Source organism: Trachinotus anak, unplaced genomic scaffold (assembly GCF_046630095.1).
Source record: "Trachinotus anak isolate AG129_WGS33_773 ecotype Australia unplaced genomic scaffold, CSIRO_AGI_Tana_v1 ptg000016l, whole genome shotgun sequence".
Taxonomy (NCBI): domain Eukaryota; kingdom Metazoa; phylum Chordata; class Actinopteri; order Carangiformes; family Carangidae; genus Trachinotus; species Trachinotus anak.
The window spans coordinates 21,930,001-21,944,524 of NW_027273867.1; the positions used below are offsets into that span (position 1 = coordinate 21,930,001).

Here is a 14,524-nt window from a genome sequence, read left to right on the forward strand (position 1 = left end):
CGACTCCTGTGGATAATTTCATCCTGTTTCCATTAAACATGACCTGCAAACACACAAGAGGAAAAGTCTGCTGAGCAAAAACTTTACACTTGAGCAACAAAACTGATGATATCGTTCTCTAATTTGGTTCTTTAGATGTAAACTTTATAGACCCGGGAGGCGGCACTGCGGGCGAGAATCAGCTTTTCGTGGTAGATATCATCCTAACTACCCTCGCTGATCCTCCTGTTTGTGGTGACTTCTGGGATTTCAGGAGTAATTGGTTCAGGAAGAACGACGCCAGAGGAAGTGCTTACCTGAGCACCACACATTACTCAGCACCACCGCCGCTGCCGCCATCTTGGATAAAACCCCTCTTCACCCCCTGCTCTATGCTCTTAAGATCTGTCTGTCTTGTGCTTTTATAAATCTTTTCTCTCCGGCCCAGGACTTCAACAATAAACAGTTCATCTACAGCAGCGGCTCAAGCAGAAAGGAGACATGTCGATAAAGACACAGTAAGAACGTTTTCTCTTTGACATGAGGTTCATGTGTCTGACAGGAGCTGAAGAAGGAAAATAATCAAAGTACACCCACCAAAACTAGAGCCAACATCTTCTACCCTGCTACTCCTTGCTATAATTATAACTACAGCTTCTGTCCTGCTGCCTCACTGCCTCCTTTACACACACACACACACACACACACACACACACACACACACACACACAGACGGAGAGTCCACATTTCCTGTATGATATCTTGTAGAGCATGTACGACAAGGAAAGAATGAACACTTGAAAACAAAAGAAGAGACAGACTTGTTGGAAATTATATATAAGCCCAGTGTGAGTGAGTGAATGAGTGTTTGTGTGTGTGTGTGCGTGTGTGTGTGAGTGGTAATCTCATCATCAGGGTCAGAGACAAGTTCAAAGTGTGATGAGAAGAGGTGGTGAGGAGGGAGGGAAGGAAGGAAGGCAGGAAGTAGGTGGGCATGAACGAGTAGGAGAAAGAGAGAGAAAATGAGAGAGCTAGAGCAAAACAGGGTAAGATAAAAAAAAATAGAAAAAGGTAGAATGAAAGCAGCGAGAAACCTCAACTACATGGTAATTATCCTCCACAATTAGAAATTAGAAGGACTTAAGAACAGCTGTTCATCAATATGAGTTTAACGTAGCTGTTGGCATCCAGTGATCTCTCATTCAGTAATTTGATTTGTTATCCATTGAAGACTATCATGTAAATATGGGACCTTCTCATCAAGTCTCATTGTCTTTTGTTGTTCACTGGGGTCAAAATGCAAGACTGAAAATCTTTCTAGATTAATGAAATTAAAGGATTTATGTTTATTGTTCTCAGCCTGAACGAACGCTCTCAGTAGAGGGTGTGCAGTTGTGTGTTGTAACCAGTTGGTGGCAGCACCTGCCTGGAAATACTGAGTAGGACTGTGTTTGGGTGAAGGAGGACCTGAAAAATGATCTTTGGTTGGTTCAGGTTAAATAGTAATAATTCAGAGGTAAGAAGAGACAGTCTAAACGTCTGCTGTCAAAGGTACATTTGGACAAAAGATCTCTGATGAATCATATAAATCAAAACTAAACCTGGAGTGGAAACACAAACTTCCCAGATGTGATATCCATCAACGAGGGATTTGAAGTGACATTAACTTCATCCAAGTCTCCTTGGTTATTAACTCCAGGTATTAACTAATTAACATACACTGAACTAACTAAGCTGTATTTAATACACGTCTCAACACTGATAACCAGACTTACTATGTGTGTAATTTTACTGAGGTTATAAACTAATGTTTGTTGCAACATTCAGCTAAAATACTAAGTGTTTTCTTACATATTTCTATAATTACTACTGCAGCCACTGGTGATACTGGTACTACTCACACCAACATTACAGCTACAGTCACCAGTACTGCTGCTGCTACTGTCACTACTACTGCAGCCTCTACCACAAGTACTGAAGTAGCGTTGACACTACTACGACCGACTACTACGCCTGTTAGTATTGTTACTATCACCAACTCAAGTAAAGCTGTTATAAACACGACCACAACAAACAAACAAACAAACCAACCTCAGAAAAACACAATTAAAAAAAAATTTACTTATATGCTCAAACGCTGGGTTCAATGTGACACACACACACACACACACACACACACACACACACACACACACACACACACACACACGTACGTTATTATTCCAGGCTCCTTCATCCTCTCAGCATATGAAGAGAGGGACCCCATGAAATCATTTTATCATTCCACCCCCCCTCCTCTCCCCATAACACCTCAACTGCCCCTAACCCCTCTGGCCATGGGGCCTTTTAACCCCCACCCCCCATCCATCCCAGCCACCTCATATATGCTAACAAATCAAACACACCAAACCACAAATGTCACAGATGTCCAGATGACATTAGATTTTATTTTCCCTGATCAGGTGATTTTTTTCTGAAACATTACACACACTCCTCTCTGCACGTGCACTTCTCGTTACCGAGCACCACACAGAACACCACAGGTCTTTAGGTTCGGACCATCTCTAGATTTCAGCGTAAAATGTCTCTTCAGGTTACAGTGACCACCGTCCCAACACACTCTTCCACCCTGGGGCAGTTCGACAGCAGCCGCTTGACTCTAAGGCAGCCCCCCCCCCCCCCCCCCCCCCTTTACTCATCCTATCAGTGCTAATAGCATAGAGAGAGGGAGAGAGAGGGAAAGAGAGGGAGAGAGGCCACTGGGCAGATGATGTATCTGTCTTCTGGGGTTGACGTGGCCAGCCCGGCTGTGTGTGTTTGGTGTGTGTGTGTTAGGGAAGAGGGGTGGGGGTGCAGGGTCACTGTCAGGGAATTAGAAAAGGGGGAATGAGTGAGAGAGAGGGGGAGGCAGGGGGATAGAATGGCTGGAGGGGTCCTAAACTCACCCCCTCCCCTCCATTCTCCCTCCTTTTTGCCCACCCACCCCGCCTCGGTCACGCCTGTCAGGGGCCAGTGACAGACGGCGCGTGGGTTTGTGTGTGTGTGTGTGTAAGTTTGAGGGGGGGTTGCCAGCGCTGTTTGGCGTGTGGATGTCAGAGGTCAGGCACATGGTCTCGGCCACCTCGCGCCTCACAGACACACACACACACACACACACACACACACAAACAAGCTGCCTGCCGCCTGCCTGTTCCACCTGCCCCCTGTCACATTCACCACCAAACAAACACACACTGTGTCAACGAGCAAATCTGCAACTGCTGCAATGAGGAGATGTTTAAAATTAGCTTTGAAACAGGAAAAGTAATCGGGGTAAAAGCTGCAGTTAGATGGTTATCAATAAAAACTGGTCAGTTATTACAATTACAAGCTTATTTTCTAACGTACTGCATCATGTTTAGGGAAGTAACTAATGATCATATGCATTATCAATTTATCTGTGGCTTTTTTTCTCAATTATTCATTTAGTTAATAAAAAAAAAGCCAATTATGTTTTCAGTTTGCTTGTTTTATCCGGCCAACAGTCAAAAATCTAAAGATGTTCAAAGAAAAGCAGCAAATCCTCAAATTTCAGAAGCTGAGACTGGATATTTAGCATTTTTGTTTGAAAAATGGCTAAAATAATTGATCAGTTATTATCAAAAAGATGCTGATTAATTTTTTAATTGACTAATCATTGCAGATCTAATCATGCTAGATATTACACAGTGAGGAGGAACAGGACAGACTGAGGGAGAATCTGAATTTGTGACGTTGCAGACACCAAAGCTGGTGGGTTTTAATCTCTTTGATGAGGCAATAAACTGCTGTGACTATGGAGAGAACAGTTAATAGTATTTTAATGACTATAAAACTTCAACAACAACTTTTATCTACACAAACATGGCAGGATTTCTGAGAAAGTTCAGATATATCAGCATTAGAATAAAAAAGAGCAACTCTTGGTGAATTCTTTGGTGTTTAGCGTTTAAATATGGCACGGACCTGTGAATATCATTAACAGGCAATTTCAGATTTAATGCTCATGGCTAAAATAAAATATAAAGATCAAAAGATCACGATGAAAGTCACCGTCAGTCTTTGAAGTCTTCCTTTTGCATTAAATCGACTTTTCTAGCAAAAGACCAAACATGCTGAATTTAAATATAAACTTATCATATACTGAGCAGCAAGTGCACCACATCTCTGTCTCTGCTGGTTAAAATCCAACTTCTGAGAAGAGGACAACGTGTGACATGTCTCGATTTAATGATCATCACACCAGCTGAAAACAAAGGTCGCAGCTCTGGATGTATTTGTTTGCATTTAATGAGAATATTTCTGCTTCAGATGAGCAGAGAAGCGGCTTCCTATAGGCTGTAGACTATACCAGCATTAAATACCTATGTTACCATACCTGAAAATGAGAAATTAAAACTGCAAATTATATCACCCTGCTGACCATATTCTATTTCATATTCTCCTGTAATGGCTGCTGTTAACAGGGTTCACATGTTGTTGGATATTTATGTGCCTGACTGAATTCACAACATCCTCAATCTGAAAATAAGACTGCTGCTCCTAATTTGAGTCCTGGAGATTTTTCCTTCAGTTGAAGAGCTCCAGTAGCTGCTCTTCGCTGCCTACGCCTTCACCCCGACTGAAAAATGATCCATTTCAAGTCCGACCCTGGTTTAATAAGTCCGGCAGCAGAGAAACACACTGCTGGGACGCACACTGATTCACTCGTCACTTTCCAATATAAACCAAGTGTTTTTGGGTTATTGCTGAACATATTTGGCTCCGAAAACATTGAAAAATTGAAGGAACTGATTATGTTTGTGGTGCTGACAGGGAAAGCTAATGAGTTAGCTGCAGCGGGCTAGTTGCCTTTACATCCCGACTTGACATGTGGTGTAACAGAACCTGAGCTGCAGCTTCAGACTTCCTATTAGTATCCCTCCTCCTTCACATTGTCCCTCACCTCCCACCTCTCTTTGTCCTCTACTCGGTCCCTCCTTGATTTATTCTGATCTCTCCCATTTCCTCTCTTCCTCTTCTCCCTTAGCTATAATATGGCCATCTCACTCCAACTTCTCTCTCAGCTATCTACCTGTTTCCCCCCTTAATTCCTCCATCCTCACCTCTCTCTCTCTCTGTCAAATTTAATCTCTAACACCTTGTCTCCCTCTTCCCTCTCTGACCTCAGATTCTTTTAATCTCTCTCTCTGCCCTTGGCTTCATTTTCTATCTCTCTTTCATAAATCTGAGTTTTATTCAAATATGTGCTGAGCTGCTGTGGAAAACACATTGGCAGAAATAATTTTTATTTGGTGAACTTTCTGCCAAACTTGAACGCCGTTAATGTGATGTTGAAGTTTCAGCGGACTGGTTAACTAGCTTGACAATACACCCTTGTGAGAGCGGCTGTGTCAAGAGCAAATGAACTTTCATGAAATAACAAGTTCTTATCATTTATCACAAACTGAGACACGTTTTCATTTTCAGTAACTTATTTAACCAATTCCTCAGCTTTTATAATGTAAATGTTTAAATGTGCTGATAAAACGTCTTCATGTTACTGTCAGATATGGAAGAATATTGAGTGTGTCAATATGTACCCAAACTATTCTCTCTTAAAGCTGCAGATTGAATTAAACTGATCATTTTCACATCAGTCTTTGTCGACAATTTCACTTTCACAATTTCTGTAACTATGTCAGAAATTGCTCTTATTTTAAGTAGTTTTTCAGACTATGTTGCTGAGAGTCTGCGTCTTCATCTGATGCTACTATTTTGCAGGTTCTGCCATTACAAAACTACCAAGAATAGATGATTTCCATCTCAGAGTAATGTTTGTGGAACTAAAACTCTTATTTGTCTCCCTCTCTTCCTCTGTGTCTTTATCTCTCTCTCTCTCACTCCGTCCCTCCATCCCCTCCACATCTCTTCCTCCCTCCCTCTCGCTATACCTTCCTCCCTCTCTCCTTCAGTAGTGGTCAGCAGCAGCGGTCATGGCACCACTGGACAGCGCTCTGCTAGCACAGGACACACAGACCCGTTGCCAGGCAACAGCAATGAAAGATCACTGTGTGTGTGTGTGTGTGTGTGTGTGTATCCACATGTGTGCACAAGTGTATGTGTGAGCATGTCTGCTGCTCACATGTTTGTGTGTGTACCTGTGTGAGTGTTAATCATTAAGAATAAACATGTTTCCCTGCCTGTAGCTGAGGCTTCGGTGTGAGGCAAACAAAGTGCTGCATGCTAATGTGTCCGCTCATGTTTACACTTTAACAACCAGTATTAAAGGATTATTCTGGATATTTTTTTTTTTTTTGATAGTCAGATCATAGTTATCTGATAAGAAAAAGGTGAAGCCAGAATAAATTCACATTTCACATGAATTAACGATGACCATGTGTTTCAGTTTTACTGCAGGCAGAGCTAAAATACTAAGATGAGTAAGGATATTTCAGTTTCAACAGGGCATCAAGAATGTGTTTCATGGCTACAGTTTTATGTCAACACAAAAGATGAACTAAATTCAGTTTTTCGAAATAATACCAACCACTTCCTGATTTAAAAAAAGGCCTTGTGCATTTCAGTTTGACCACTCAGGTTTTACCAACACTACTCTGAAACATAATACTCTTACTACAGAGATGATGCTTTTCATAAGTGAATGGTTTATGTATCTTTATACTGAGGAGGCTGTATTGTAACTGCCTCTTGAGAGTGAATGAGTAACGTCTGTAGACAATGATTCTTCTGTGATTCATGTAGGCCAGTGTTTCTGAGTTTATGCACAAGTGGAAAAGTACTGCATCCATGTACCTTGTACGTGTATGTGAGTCAGAGACAGAGAGTGATTACATGAGTGCATGTGTGTGTATGCACGCATGTGTGTTCACGAGCATACGTGAACGTGCACAAAGGCGAACGCCTTCCAAATATGTCTCTAGAGTGTTTATTATATCCGATACAGTACCTCTTTCTCGCACCACATATTTCTGTGCCGATCGATTCCTCTGACTCCCGACAAGACAATAATCGCACCGCCCTCCCTCTCTCCTTCTCTCCACCATTATTACTGCCCTCCCCAAGGAGCACAATACAGGGATGGAGGGATGGAAACAGAGAAATAAATGGAGGGAGGACAAGGGGAAGGAGGAAATGGCCACTGTGTGTTACTTCCTTTTCCAGAATCCCTGAGACGGAAACAAATGAGCAAGAAAGATGAAGACAACGAGCAGATGCTGAAAATTTGGGGAATTTTGGGGGATAACAGAGGAGGTTGAGAGACATGACAGAGATGGTTTCAAAGAGAGGAAACAAGGGAAGTAAAAGAGACCGTGGGGAATGATGGAGAGAACGCAAGAGCAAGGCGATGGGACAGTAGGGATGATACATTAAAGGAGGAAGCAAAAACAAATGAGAAAAGAAGATGAAAAATAAAATGACAAACAGGCAACAAAAATTTAGAAATGTGGGGATAATGGCTGACTGTGGAAAAAATAACGAGGTGTGCTGAAAAAGAAAATCAGAGGGGGGAAAAAAGCCCCCCCCCCCCAAAAAGAGACGAAAAAAATGGCAAGTGTGGAAGTGTGGATAGAAAGAGCTGGAGTGAGTGAATGGATGAGTGGAGGGATGCTGGGACAGTTAGTGAGGAACAGAGCAGAACCAGGAAGGAAATAAATGAGCAAAGATTTTAAAAAATAAGAAATTTAAAAAAATAAGAAAGAAACAAGCAACCACAAATTTTGAACATGGTTGATAATGGCAATGAGGGAGGAAAACTGAAGACAAACTGAGTGAAAAACAGACAAAGAATGAAGTGAAAAAAGAAATAAAATGGACATGTATGGAGCAGAGTGAACTGTGGTGTGACAGAGCATCCTCACAGGAAATAGCAGGAAGGAAAAGATAGTGACAATTGGACTAACAAAGACACACAGCCTCGCCTTGATGGTGTGTGTGTGTGTGTGTGTGTGTGTGTGTGAGTGATTGGATGAGGAGGGAGGGGGCAGATTGTGTGAAGCAGAGTCAATGACAAAATGAACTGATGGGGTGGACAGAAAGATGACCAAAAAATGAGATGGAGGTTTGAAAAAGAAAAGAAAAAAGGTCTGATAAAAGCCTCCGAGACACGGCCACTGTGCATCGGGAAATTCTAGTTTCATGTCTGGACTAACCTGAATGTATCATGGCTGTATGTTGGACGTGTGCTCTGGTAGCAATTCATAACAGAATAAAAAAACATAATAATAATTCCTCCTAAAATCAACTAAAAATGCAGGGAAAGTGTATTGTGTTATCAACAGAGACACTAAATCTGAAAATTCTTACTAAATACTTTAATAACTTTGATATTGATTAAAATGTTTTGCTGCATTTTTCTCTCAATACATCTACTCTGGAAAATTTTCTTTGAGGTGAAAAAAAAAAAGAGAGACACAGAGACTCTGGATGAACTGGTTTTTGTTCCTATTTGTGGTACAGATGTTTCAGTACTGATTCTGAGTCAAAATCCTGCAGCCTCCTTTTCAGCTTGACCACCACCATTTATCCGATGGGGGCTGAAAGGATCTCATAAGTCCGGGGATAGCAGAATTTTCTCCACCCATAGAAGATCATATTATCCTTCAATTTGGAGTTATGAGCTTGTCATGTGACTGCAGGGATATTTATGTTCAGACTATTTGGATTCAGGGTGAAAATCCCAGTACTCTGTCTGAAAAAAAAAAAGAAAGCCTCCACAACCACAGAAACCCTCCTTGTTTTTGTCGTTGTGATGAAATAACGCCTCTAATTCTGACTCTGGATCTGATATTGACTCCTTCTCAACAGGTAAAACAAAATGCCAAATTTGATTACCCCGCTCTACAAGTGCAAACAAATGAATGACTGAATGAAACCAGCCCGCCGTCCTCTCCTCCAGCCATGGACGCCCGGTGATCTATGGTGGGTGCTGCGAGCCGTTAGATGGTTAGGTTTACAGGTTTATCGATTGGACCCGACTTAAATTGGCTCCCAATTAAACAGAGCGCTTATTTGACCTCTTTACCCCTTCCTGTCCTCTCCTTTCCTGTCCCGTTAAATATCCCCCCCGCCCAACCTCCATCTCTTCCTTATTCTCCCCACCTCCCTTGCACGGAGCTCCTTTCCATCGACACATCCATCTCTCGCTCAGTGTAATACCTCTACACCCTTCCCCCCCTTCATCTACGGCCGTCACCCCATCCCCATTCTCTGTTACCAGCACCTACCCCCCTCTATTTAAACCCCTCTCTCTCTCTATCATCATACAATGCTGCATTTGTTTCCTCTCTCCGTCCTTTCCCCACCTTTCCCCAGATCTGATCTTTGCTCTGTTTCTCTCTTACACTTTCTCTCAGTCAATCCATCAATCTCTCCTTAAATAACAACGATGAATTATTAAGCATATTTATTCAAACAGCATTAATTATAAAATACAGGCGGCTAAGGATGGAGAAGGAAAGGATGAAGGAGGAGAAGAGAAGGAGGAAGTGGGGATACTGGGAGTTAAAGGAAAGGTGGAGGGTGAGGTGGTTTGTGGTTAGGGTTGGAAATGGGGGAGAGAAAAAGAAGAAGAGGGAGGTGAAAAGGGGGGGTTAGGAAATTGGTGTGGCTAGCGGAACAGCTCCCCTCCCTCCTCACCCTCCCTCCCCCCTTCCCTTCCCCGCTCTGCTTTGTATTCTGCGGGGATGACAGGGGGAAAGCTTTATTGCTCTGAGTTTGTATCGATCGGGGCCCCGCAGAGGGGGTAGCCAGACCCACGCACACTGGAGGCCCTTTCGCAGAGGCCGATGACTCCTGCCTACAGCCCCCGCCTCGCCCCACCCGCCAAACACACCCTTCCCTCCTCTCTCCTTCTTTTTTTCTTTCACTTTCAAAATTGCGGGCTCCTTCTCTTGTTTTGAGAGATGAAGAGACGAAGCGCAGCGGCTTTTATTTACCTGCGTGCAACATCAACGCAGCTGAACACAGAGAGCCTCACACCAGCGAGAACAGACTTTAAATGAGAGTGAATGAAAACATGATCTCTCTTGCAAAAGACTTTCCACCCAAACACACACAAGCAGAGGTGAAATGCATTCGCCAAGAGCAGCAACACTCACATACGCTTATATGTACACAAACTCACACACACACTAACACACACACACACACACATTGCCAAAACACAATCCGAGGCTGCAGGGCTGAGCTGCTGTCCTGACCAGAGTTGCATCAGAAATCCCTAATCTGGAAGCGTGACTGTCCTCAGTTCCAGCAGGCAGGGATAAGGACGCTCCGGGCAGATTCCAAATTTAAGGATAAGATGGGATGGGGATGCAGGTTCTGAAATCACCCCGAGGGACGGAGGGATGGGATGGAGTCAGGGATGAGAGGGGGTCCAGAAGGGGAAGGTTAGTGGTATGACTTGCCCTCCTGAGCCCCCTCGCTGTGCACCCAGGGCCCAGTCCCAGCATTCCTTGGGGCAGAGGGTCAGTGAGGAAACATGGGGACCTCTTTTATCCCTGTATATACAGTTACACACATTTGTAGCTGCAACCATAGTGTTTGAGTTTGGGCCATCACATTGTCATGATGAATTTCTGATTTTTCCAAATATTATTTAAAAATCTAGTGAACTTTCCACTCATGAATTTAGTAAAGGATGCAGAATGAGGTTCATTTTCTTTCCATCATTCAGTCATTCAATAAAATGGAAACATGGCAGGAAAATATAAGCTGTGCTCCATAACAAATATGCTCAAAAATATAAAGATGTAGAAATGGATGTGACAATTTTTTTAGTGATGGTAAAGAGAGATGACAGAAAATGAGTGAGAAAAACAGGCGACAAAGATCGAAACAGAGATGTTGAGGTCTAAGCCACGAGGCCCCATACATGAATTCTTTTTTAAAATGTACTTTCATTTATTTTCTGACTCCCACTTCTTTCTATGTGACTGACAGCAAGTGTCACATATAAAGACTCAACTTGGACTCAATGAAATAATAATAAAATAAAAAGTTTCATGAAATTGAAGAGTATTTGCTTGGCAGATGCTTTTGTGCAGAGGAAAAACGTGGTAAAGTCCGACCCACAGCAGCAGATCAGGGAGAAGCCTTTCACGATAAGGACCTCGTTCCACTGGACACAAGTGCCACGAGGCTGCAGGTGCATCGAGTGACACGAGCACAAAGGAAATTACATTTTTTTTCTGAGTGATAGATATAAAAGGATGTAGAGACACAGAGAGAAACAAAGAGCATATTAGTTGAATTATCTTGCTCAGTATATGTTGACTTCATAATGCACATGGATGAAATGGCCACCTCCGACTGACGGGGATGATCTGTGACTATAGTGACCACGTGCAAACAGCACAATCAACGTAGATTACTAAAAAAATAAAACAAAACAAATGTTTTCGTGTAAGGATTTTCCAGATGATCCTGGTTTCAAGCCTCACAACTTTCCGGTCACCAGCGTGAATCTGTAACCTCCCGGCCGCCGTCGCTGCCTTCCACTTAACAAACTCCATTTTGTTGAGGTGGGCTGAACGAATCGGCGAGCCAGCCATGGAGAGAGAGAGACGGATAGAGAGAGAGATCGACGAATGGACGGCTGGAGGGAAGAATGGGTGCTCAAGGCCACCCTGCTCTGACCCCCCCCTCCTCCTCAACTCTTTCGCTCCAGAGTGGCTGTTATCTCTCTATTTTTACACTCCTTCCATCAACAGACCGCCCCAGACCCACTTATGTTCACTCACCAAATGACACATGGACACACACACACACACACACACACACACACACACACACACACACACACATACATACATACATACAGAAACACACACAATTACAGATGTAGACAATGACTGTGGTGCTGCTAAGCCACTGTGAGTCATCAAGCGAGTGTGCGTGTATTTTTTATGTGTGTTATATGAGTCTGTATGTGCACCGGGTAACCTTTTACAGACACTGCAAATCACCTGCTGCCCCGCTGTTTGACCACAGGTTTGATCAGGAGCGGTTTTCTTCAGCATTACGATGATTCAGAAATGTGTCTGTGAAATGTTCTGCTTCACTTTGTTTCCTTTTTAAAGGAAATTTTATATGTGCAAATGTCAGTTAGTGAATTCCTTGGTAAAAAAAAAAAAAAAAAACAGAACAAAACCCCCTCCCAAAAAAACCATGATAAAATCTCAATGTGCTGTATATCAAGGTTGTTTCATTCAAGTGATTTTGAAATAAAACATTTTTTATAAAAATATTTTTCACACACAAAAAAAATTTTACAATCAAAAGCTTGTTACAGACGCTGTTTCAGATTCTGTGAAGCTGCTTTGATGATTCTTGAAACACCTGAAAAAACTGATGAGATTTAAAAAAAAATAAAAAGAGACCGAAAATAATCACATCAGTGAGGTTAAGGTAACAAACGTCCATTACACACACAGACACAAACATACGCACACACAATTACAGCCTTCCACAGCAGAGATAATTGTAACAACCATAGAGAGAATAGGTGTGTGTGTATGTATGTGTGTGTGTGTCATTGTATGGATCAGATCCATAGGGGGTAGACTACATAATAACAACCAATTTAATGGAAAAGTGTATTTTTTTCATGGCTGGGATGTGTGGGTGTGTGTGTGTGTGTGTGTGCGCGTGTGTGTGTGTGTGTGTGTGTGTACATGCATTTAGCCTGTAACTCACAACAGGGATGCCAGCATGACGCCATTATATTTTTCACAATAATATTATGCCTTACACTATGTGCCTTTATTGTTTGTACTATAATCATGTCTTTTTTCTGTGTGTGCGCGAGTGTGTGTGAATGTGTGAATGTGTGTGTTTGCACCCATTGCTCTTTATTCACTGTAGATGAAAGCATGCTGGCACATGCTGGACCATCAGTGTTATGTGCAACTAAGACCACTCTCTGCTGAACACACACACATTGACACACACACATATATACACAGACAAACAGACACACACGCTGCCTGGCTGACTGACCTACCGCCATTTCACACTACTGACCAGTACAAATTGGATAAGGGTCCATTCTCTCTGCACCAGCACACTTTCACACACAGACACAAAATGTGCACAAGCACACATATAAACACACACATACACAAACACGCTCATACACAACAAGCTCAAAATGGCCGAAATGCTGTGGTTAGAGTCAGTCTGTCAGTGTCGACTAAAGTTACAAAGCAGAGCGAGGAGGAGAGGTGAGATAAGGAAGGTGTGTGCTGCTTCTTCTTCTCCTCTATGCTAAACTTCTTTAAAATTTGTCCAGGATTTTTACATGTTTATATAAAAAAAACTGAGTTAAAAAAGAAAAATCCTGCAGAGACCACAATTTTCTTTGTGGATAAAATGCACAAAAACTCAATAGCACACACTGGCCTTCACAATGATCATATATGTTGTTGTTGTTGTGGTATGGATGTTGGTTGTGTTCTGTACATTATTCTCTTATTGTGTTAACATCCAATTCTCCTGTCCCTTGTTTTCTTCGGACTTTAAAATGTGACGCGAACTGTCCATTTTTGTCCGTTGCTGCCTTTCCCCTCAAACCTCTGTGTCTGTGTGCGTTTAATCATGTGTACAGCTGTTCTTCACTTCACCAACAGTGTGACCTTGCATACCTTGATGCCCCAATTTCTACAGAATATATATATACACATCTCAGTGTTCTCACCTCTCTATTCACTCCGATGAAACACTATCGATTGTGAGCCAGGTTTTCAATGCTGCAGCAAGGGTCACAATGCAGCGCGGTACATGGTGTATGCTACCCTGTGCTTCCCACGTCCCCATCCCACTCAGCTTCATATACAGCTATGTAATTACAGCGTGGCCTTGCCATACCCCCCTATAGAGTCTAATTGTGTGGATGCCAGGACCGCATGCTGTTAGTAAGCGCCTGAATTGTGTACGTTTCTGATGTTTGTCTTCATGTGCAGGTCTGGTGTACTAATGTCCACACGGACACAAAAAAAAAGAAAAAAAAAGTCGTGTGTATTGTCTTCACAGGTCCTGGATTCTGACTTGTGTTTTTAAACGCAGTATGATCATCTATCTGTGTGGTGCCATTAATCCTTATAGGAGCTGGTATCATTTTTTAAAACCAGTTTTCTGCTCATTTTTTAACAAGGCAATTCTTTTACCTGACACTGTGATAAATAAAGGTGTGGCATGAACTGAATTAGGGTGATATATTTATTACAAATTCCTATCCATGCTTTGTTTTTGTTGCATGGGAAATTAGTGTAAACACAACAATTCAAATGGAGTAGACAAAATATCCAGAACAGTTCTTAATTTAAAGCAATATGATTCAATAGCAGTACGAACGATATCCTCCAAAATGACAATAACGTTGGATCACCACCTCTAAAAACTGCTCCAAGAAAAACTGAACATTATATTTATTGCAGCTTGATCCTAATAAACTCATTAACTGTTTGTTATACAATATTCACACCAAATCAAATCAGTAAAATCAAAGCAGACAAGAAATGTATTA

The 14,524-nt window shown here is 42.2% G+C and overlaps 1 protein-coding gene across 2 annotated transcripts in view; it reads right to left on the reverse strand.

Annotated features, from left to right (window-relative positions):
• The window catches only part of pou2f2a (POU class 2 homeobox 2a), a 71,611-nt gene that overhangs the window by 14,009 nt on the left and 43,078 nt on the right, over positions 1-14,524 (reverse strand). The window lies entirely within an intron of this gene.